The 8,468-nt window shown below is 36.2% G+C and overlaps 1 pseudogene; it reads left to right on the top strand.

Moving 5' to 3' along the window:
• Positions 1-4,260: 4,260 nt before the first annotated feature.
• LOC149265630 (magnesium-chelatase subunit ChlH, chloroplastic-like) lies at positions 4,261-7,896 on the top strand (annotated as a pseudogene).
• The last annotated feature ends 572 nt before the right edge of the window (positions 7,897-8,468 follow it).

Here is an 8,468-nt window from a genome sequence, read left to right as displayed (position 1 = left end):
CAATGTCAATCCATGTTACTTGAAGCATAACTTTCTTATTAGGAAAAGTATTTTACCTCATCATGATCACACGTTAAATTTTGAAGGTCTCAAATTGGTGAAATAATCACCTGTTAGAAGGGGGATTATTCTGCCAAATCTTGTCTTCAAAGGGATCTTCATCATATCTTGATTTTGTCTCCAACAACACCTTTAAGACAAGTAACAGTCTTACAACACCCTTAACTTAAATGACAATGTATGTGACTTGAATTCATCTTTCTTGGTCAAGAAAAAGATCTTCAAACTCAAAAAATGGTTAGTTTTGTTGGGTTCTCAAAGGTGAAAAAATGTCCTGTTATATGGGGGATGATTATTTAAATGTTATTGTTAAAAGGGATTTGAAATTTTTTCAGATCTAGGCATATTTTCGGTTCCTCCTAGTGAAGTACTCAAAATTCAATATTGCGGGTTGGAAATTGCTTCTAACCTGTCCAATACTCTTGAAATTTATTTTTCCATGATAAAGGTTTCACTGATCTATCCTGGGTTTCTTAATAATTACATTCTTTAGGCGCCACATGTTGACTGCTTAAAATTCTTTGGTTACGTTAAAGTTACTTCCACACCTCAACCTATTATCATGTTACTAGGCCAATTTTTCATTGGAATCCCTCCTAATATTTCACCTCAAAGGGGGAAATTGACAAGCTAATGTGAGAGGACATATATTGGTAGTTCATGCAAATCAAGTGGGCTTCATCTCGACAACCTCGCAGGTCTAATATGGCATTTTATGTTAAGCAATTATTGTTGACAATTTCATTCTTTGTCTAGACTACCCACAACAAAATTGGTCATATGGCCATAGGATTCCCCTTAGCCATTTGTGAGTACATTACTCAGTCTCACAGTGAAGAGTTGAGACAAATCACAAAATTCAATGAGAGAAAAAGTTTTGTCAGCTTTTCTCCCTCCAAGAGGTGAATATGAGGGAGAACTTTACTTTCAGGTGTCCTGATTATTATGAAAATTGGGAGAATTTGTAGCTCTTATGGGGAGCTACTAGAGGGTCCCTTCCTACTTTCTTTCATTACCCAAACTAGAGATACCCAATGTTGTATATTTGGGAGGCGATTAGTTTTAGATGATGAGCCTTGCAGTCTGATGTCCAATAGGTTTCTTTCAACCTCTATTAGCTGTTGGGGGTGTCAAGCACCCCATTGATACTGGTTCCACATGCACAATCTGTAGTAAATTAGTGAGACAATGCCCGTTGACATGTTTTTTCCACTATCACCTTAATTTGTCCTCACACCCAATATAGATAAGACAAGAGAAGATAATTTATAAACCTTCATAACTAACCAATTAATAGGTCAACAAGAGAAAATATTACAACTTTTGTTAAATAGTGGGTGTCTAGAACACTCCTATAGACAAAATGTTAACAAACCACCAAATCTAGTCAAACACTATGAGGTGCAAAGCCCTAGCTCCATTTTGACATCATTAGTGGAAATAAAAGTAGAGGAAGAGGAGTGAAAAGAGGCCTCCTTGTCTTCATCAATCATTGTGAAGGGCTTGATGTAAAGCTTAATGATTCCATTTGGATAGTACTTGTGGTTGAGGGGTCCTGGTTATACAATCATGGGAGGAGTTGTGGAGCAAGAAGAGAAGGGAGAAGAGTGAGAAGAATTTTCTCTCCTAACATTAGGTTGAGGTGAAGAAACTCATGATGGTGATCTGTTGCTTGAGATGACTCAGGTGGTCATACAATGTAGTGAACAAAAATGGTTTGAGGTTTTGTAGAAGTCACATGTCTTCTAGCCATGTAAGAGGAATTTTTTTCATGTTTTCTCATAGATATACCACCATCCAACTCATGGGTGGGGGGTGTGTAGCATATCAACCAATAGAGATAGTCTGAAATAAAGAAGTAATGAACCTAATCAAACTTGTCCTAGAAGTGCCCCACAGAGTCTCTCACCAATGGATCAATGACTCTCACATATGTGGGTAGGCATTTTTTTAACGTAGTGGAGAAAAGTCAAGGAACAAGTAGAGTCTTTGAACAAGCAGTGAAACATTCACCAGATATCATAGTATGGGGGACATATGAAGATAGTGTTCCTTGGCTAATTATATTGAACCTTGGGATGTGCCTAGAGAAAACCAACAACTAGCTGAGTGAGGTCTCAACATAGATATTGTGGACAAATTGACATCACTAGGTTTCTCTCCTCCTCTGAGATTAGTTGGCCTTGGATGCTAGGACAACATCAAGGAATTCCCAACTCCTTCCTCAAAGGATAGTAGAATTGGGTCCTTTTAGTTTTGTTTACTCTTAAGAGGAAATTTGTGGGCTCATCATCAACACAGTCATGGTGGTTAAAAAAGATGACATCTCTTATTCTGGCATTGGATCTAATAAGGGTGTCATCCTTTCCCGATATTCTTAGTCCTGACCACTCTCTAGGGACATTATCTGGCCCAAAATTGGCAAGTTCATGGTTGTCAATAGGGATGGTGGTTCCCCTTTTGACATGGGTATTTCTCTCCCCTGTCATTTTACTTATGACACAGTGGCTTTCTCTTGTTGCAGCAGGTTTACTTTTGTAATACCACTGACCACATTATCTAGGGTTTTACTCTTCTGTTTCACCTGTCCTTTTTCATTGTTTACCATCCTCTAATCTAGGTTTTAGATTTTGGTTTGTTGTTTTTGTAGGTGCTCCAGGTATTCCATTTTTTTGTTCATTGTTATTCTTCATTTCAATTGACTTATTTATCTCATTTGTGGACATTAATATAATTTTATTTTGTTTTGTTTCTTGTCAGATCTTGCAATAGTTCCTTTGCATTGTGCAACCTTTTTCTATTTAATGATTAACAACTTGAAGCTGACAAACCTTAGAATATTTGCAACCCCTATAAGAGAATGATTTGTCTCCCATCCAATTGGAAGAGTTCTCTAGTTTTTCCAAGAAACTCTACCTCCATGATTTCTTCCTATTGCATCATTTTAACAGGTTTCAACTTTTATCCTTGACAAGTTCTCTGATATTACATTGAGTACAAATAAATCTATATAGGTTTGACTCATGGGAGACCCATGAGTCCCCATGGGTCTTCCCAAGTCTCAGCTGAGCCGAGTTACTTGGATCATACTCAGCTTGAGACTTGGCTGAACTTGTTAAAATTTGGCTCACTTTTCAAGACTTGAGAGTCTAGAGGCTAGAACTCAGTGTGCAAATGAAGATCCTCTGTGGAAGTATGAAGGGTTAAACACATTTTGGAGGGTCAATCACGCTTTGTAGATAAATATCAAGTGTCAAATGTTGTATTATCATATAATATGAGATGATCTTATGAATTTGTGCACAATCTGTTGTTTTATAACTTTATATGGATTTGGAATGTCATTAGCCTTAAATATTATAACTCATTTTTGGATAAAATATTTAAGGCTGATGATGTCTTGCATTTTAAAACTCATTTATCCCTGGAATTTATGGCTAGCAAGAAAGTGGGTATGAGTGATTCGTTTTACCCATACATTGTTTTTACCTATATGGATCTGAAGAGATTTCTTTTCCATTTTTCTTGTGCACTATATTCAAAAGATCAAAGGGCTTTGGTGGTGGGGTGTTTTCACTTGCAGTTATAGTCATGCGTGATCTTATACACAAAGATCCAACTTGATATTGTGTTCTAGATGTTGCTAGTCTACCTAATGATTTTTTGGATATCATCATGGTTGGTGTCCTCCCTTATGCAGATGCAGTAGCTTACCACAATGCTTGGATGCTTTGTGCCTTAATAAACTTGGTCTTCAATCTATTAATGATCGTGGTGCTCTAAGATGTTTTGTGAATTTTTTTACATCAAAAACCTACTTACTGGCTTTGGTAGGTGACACTCATGGGTCCTTATCATCTGCCTTGGATGAGATTATGTGGCATTCTTCTTGTTTGAGGGGTCCTAGGGTGGATGTATTGATTGAAATATTAAATACTATTGCAAAACTTGGATCTGGTGATGAAGTTTCTTTCCTGCTACAAGAATCTACCAGCTCTTCTGTGCATGTTCCCATGGAAACTGATTTAGAACAAAAAATAGTTAGGTCAGTGGATGGAGATGAATCATCTAGGGAAACACTTGAGCTAGGGGGTTGATACTTTTGCTAAAATAATTTCTTCAAACATATAACCCTTTTTCGATATTGTATAAGCAATGCTACACGTCTCTTAGAAAATAATTTGCATAACACAGATACATATGGGGGCTTTTGCTGAGAAAAAGGGTATAGAGGTCGTGTTGCAACTATTTGATTTACCCATCTTACCATTATCATTTGTAAGTGGCCAACATATTGTTGTTTCATTTAAGAAATTTTCATTGTAGCATTCATCTCCTCTCACAAGGGTTGTTTGTATTACTTTGAGAGAACACATGAAACTTGGAATTGAATTCATGGATTTTCTGGTTGGAACAAAGTTGACAGATATTGAGGTAGCACAACACATGATAATTTTGAGATGCCTTTCAAGTATAGATGGCATTTATCCTTGTCAACACATCTATTGAAAAACACAACAAGTAAGCAATCAACTCTTAGACTAACATAATCTCCAAACTGAATTCTCATATTTCCCATTTCATTTCAGAATTCTTAATAGTTTTCATTTGGGTTGAAATTCATATTAGGTGACCTCTGCAATTGTTGGAAATGGTTTATACACACAAGGGACACCAGAGGTGAAACAAATTACTCTAGAAAGAATTCAAAGTCTACCTAGTATGAAAATAGTCTATGCGGTTCTTGGAGCTCAATACCAGGGTTATGTAAGTGCAGTAGTCCAGAATCTTAACCAGAAAAGAAAATATGTTGTATTTGAGATAGTTGGGTACCTTCTAGAGGATATAAGAGACCAAAATACTTACAAAATTTTATGCAAAGATCTCTTTGATGCCAATATATTCATAATATCTCTGATATTTGTCGAGGAACTTGCTCAAAAGGTAAAGGTTGTAGTGGACATAGAAAGAGAAAGACTGGATGATCTCTTGGTTTTCCCTTCAATGCCAGAGGTAATGAGACTAAATAAACTGGGTTCTTTCAGTATGTCTCATTTGAGCCAATCCAAAAGGCCTTTCTTTCAAATGTTTAAAAGAACTAAGAAGTCATCAGGCTTTGAGGAAAGGTTGCTTAAGATCATTAGGGCCCTACCCAAAGTCCTCAAGTATCAGCCAAGCAACAAGGATCAGGATGCTAGAGCCTATATCATGATTTTTCCGTTTTGGTTAGGTGGATCTGTAGAGAAACTTGAAAACTTCTTTAAGATGATTACTGGGTTGTATGTATCTGCTCTCAATAAAACATAATTGGAGTTTCTTGATCTAGTCGTCTATTTGGACACAGGAATATGGAACCCTCTGGATCCTTTCATGTATGATGATGTTAAATAGTATTTGAATTGGTTGACTCTAGAAAGGATGCAAATGAGAAACGCAAAAACCCAAATGCACCAACCAGTGGAAACACCTTGTAAAGAAGCCACATTATTATTGGTAACGATAGTCATTATGTCGTTGTTGTGATGGAATTGGAAGCTAGAGGTGCAAAGTTGGTGCCAATATTTGTAGGTGGATTAGATTTTTCCACCCTTGTGGAGAATTTATTGTATGATCCAATAACAAAGAAATATATTGTAGATGTTTTGGTTTCCTTGTCTGCTTTTACACTTGTGGGTGGACCTGGTAGACATGATCATCCTCGTGATATACAAGCTTTATCCAAGCTTGATGTTACCTACATTGTGGGCTTGCCACTAGTGTTCCAAACTACAAAGGAGTGGCTTATCAACACTTTGAGATTGCATCCAATTCAGGTTGCATGAAAAGTTTCTCTTCTTGAGCTTGATGGTGATTTGGATCTGATTGTTTTCTTAGGTTGTGATGCAAGAATGGGTAGGTTTCATTGTTTTTTTTAACACTCTTTCAGCAAGTTCATCAATTAGATAATTTGTTAACAATATAATCTGTATAAAATTGTTAACCTTGTTGTGAAAGTCAAATTATCATTACATATATGTTAGAATAAAAAAATAGGGGTTAGGTACCACACACATATGTAGGATCAAAGTTTCCCTTGAGCCATTGCAGGGTTTTTTTGAAGTGGCCATAAACATTTGTTTCTAACTTCTTTATATTGATGTGTAGGCAAGTCCTATGCACTTGATAAGTGTTTTTAACAACTTTGTACAAGGGATATCAAGTGGGCTCAACTAAATAAAATAACAAAGGTGATCACGTCAAAATGCCATTTCAATTTGTTTTGCATGTTACAACCTAATTGAGATAATTGAAGTTGGGTATAACGAAAGTCTTGAATAATGCAATATATTATTACTTGCATGTCTACAGGAGGAAAAGAAAATAACCATATCTGTATTTAGCTTCCCACCTGACAAAGGCAATGTTGGCACTGCAACCTACCTCAATGTATTCTCTTCAATTTTCAGTGTATTATAGGAACTAAAGACAAATGGATATAATGTAGAAGGTTTTCCAGATACTTCTGAAGCACTAATTGAAGACACAATTCATGCCAAAGAAGTTAAGTTCAACATCCCAAATCTTAATATTGCTTACAAAATGAATGTGAGAGAGTACCAACAGTTAATACCTTATGCTAAGGCTTTAGAAGAAAACTAGGGCAAGCCTCTAGGGAACCTTAATTCCGATGTGGAGAACCTACTTGTATATGGAAAATAGTTTGGCAATGTTTTCATTGGAGTGCAACCAAATTTCAGATATGAAGGCAATCAAATGAGGCTTATTTTCACAAAGTCAGCAAGTCCACACCATGGATTTGTTGATTGTTACTAATTTTTGGATAAAATATTTAAGGATGATGATGTCTTGCATTTTGAAACTCATGTATCCCTAGAATTTGTGCCTAGAGAGCAAGTGGGTTTGAGTGATGTTTGTTACCCAACCAATTTTGTTACCTATATGGGTATGAAGAGAGTTCTTTGCCATTTTTATTGTGCACTATATTCAAAATATCAAATGACTTTGGTGGTGGGGTCTTTTCAATTGTAATTGTATTCATGAGTGATCTTATTCACAAAGATCCAACTTGATATTTTGTTTTAGATGTTGTTGGTCTACCTAATGCTTTTTTGGATGCCATCATGGTTAGTTTCCTCCCTTTTGCAGATGTAGTAGCTTGTATACCACAATGCTTGGATGCTTTGTGCCTTAATAAACTTGGTCTTCAAGCTATTAATGATCGTGGTGCTCTAAGATGTTTTGTGAAATGTTTTACATCAAAAACCTACTTACTGGATTTTGGCAGGTGACACTCCTAGGTCCTTATCATCTTCCTTGGATGAGCTTATGTGACATTCTGCTTCTTTGAGGGGTCCTAGGGTGGATGTATTGATTGAAATCTTAAATACTATTGAAAAACTTGGATCTGGTGATGAATTTTCTTCCCTGCTACAAGAATCTTCCAGCTCTTCTATGCTTGTTCCCATGGAGACTAATTTAGAACATAAAATAGTTAGTTCAGTGGATGGAGATGAATCATCAAGGGAAACATCTGAGTTGGGGGGTTGATACTTCCACTGAAAATTTGTCTTCAAACATAGAATCCTTTTTCCATATTGTATAAGAAATGTTACACGTCTCTTGGAGAATAATTTTCATAACACAAATACATATGGGGGGTTTTGTTGAGAAAAAAGGTATAGAGGTCATGCTACAACTGTTTGGTTTACCCCTCTTACGATTATCATTTGTAAGTGGCCAACATATTGTTGTTTCATTTCAGATATTTTCATTGTAGCAGTCATCTCCTATCACAAGGGTTTCTTTTTCTACTTTGAGAGAACACATGAAAAGTAGAATCAAATTCATAGGTTTGTTGGTTGGAACAAAGCTAGCAGATATTGAGGTAGCACAACACATGAGAATTTTTAGATTCCTTTCAAGTCTAGATGGTGTTTATCCTTTTCAACACATCTTACTGATGCCATGCAAGCATTACAACTATATGGAAGAATGAACCAATTGTCAATGCCTAGTTCTGAGCCCAAAGATCAACTAATCTTCTAGAATAATTTTCCACTCTTAATTATGATGGGGATGTTGATATTAAGTTTCCTACTATGGATCAAAGGTTGGGTGAAAAACTGCCAGAGACTGCTTCAAATTCTTACTTGTCAATAGTTGGATTTGAACAATGCATTCCTTTGAGTACTTCTAAAACATGGTGGGGTGAGACGGGTTCGAATAGATATTGTAATAAAGTTGAGGCATATATTTATGCCTTTGGAAAAGTAGGTAATTTAGCAAATGACTTGTCTCATGATCCATTTCCCTGATGGTTAACAGTGATATGGGTGTGTCTCAATGTGACGTGAACATTATTTCAGCAAGAGCTTGATTGATCATGATATTATGCCCGAATATTTTCC

Source organism: Pinus tabuliformis, chromosome 6, assembly GCF_031772625.1.
Source record: "Pinus tabuliformis cultivar Carrire ecotype Pingquan chromosome 6, CPIR1, whole genome shotgun sequence".
Taxonomy (NCBI): domain Eukaryota; kingdom Viridiplantae; phylum Streptophyta; class Pinopsida; order Pinales; family Pinaceae; genus Pinus; species Pinus tabuliformis.
This window is presented reverse-complemented; position numbering and strand designations above follow the sequence as displayed.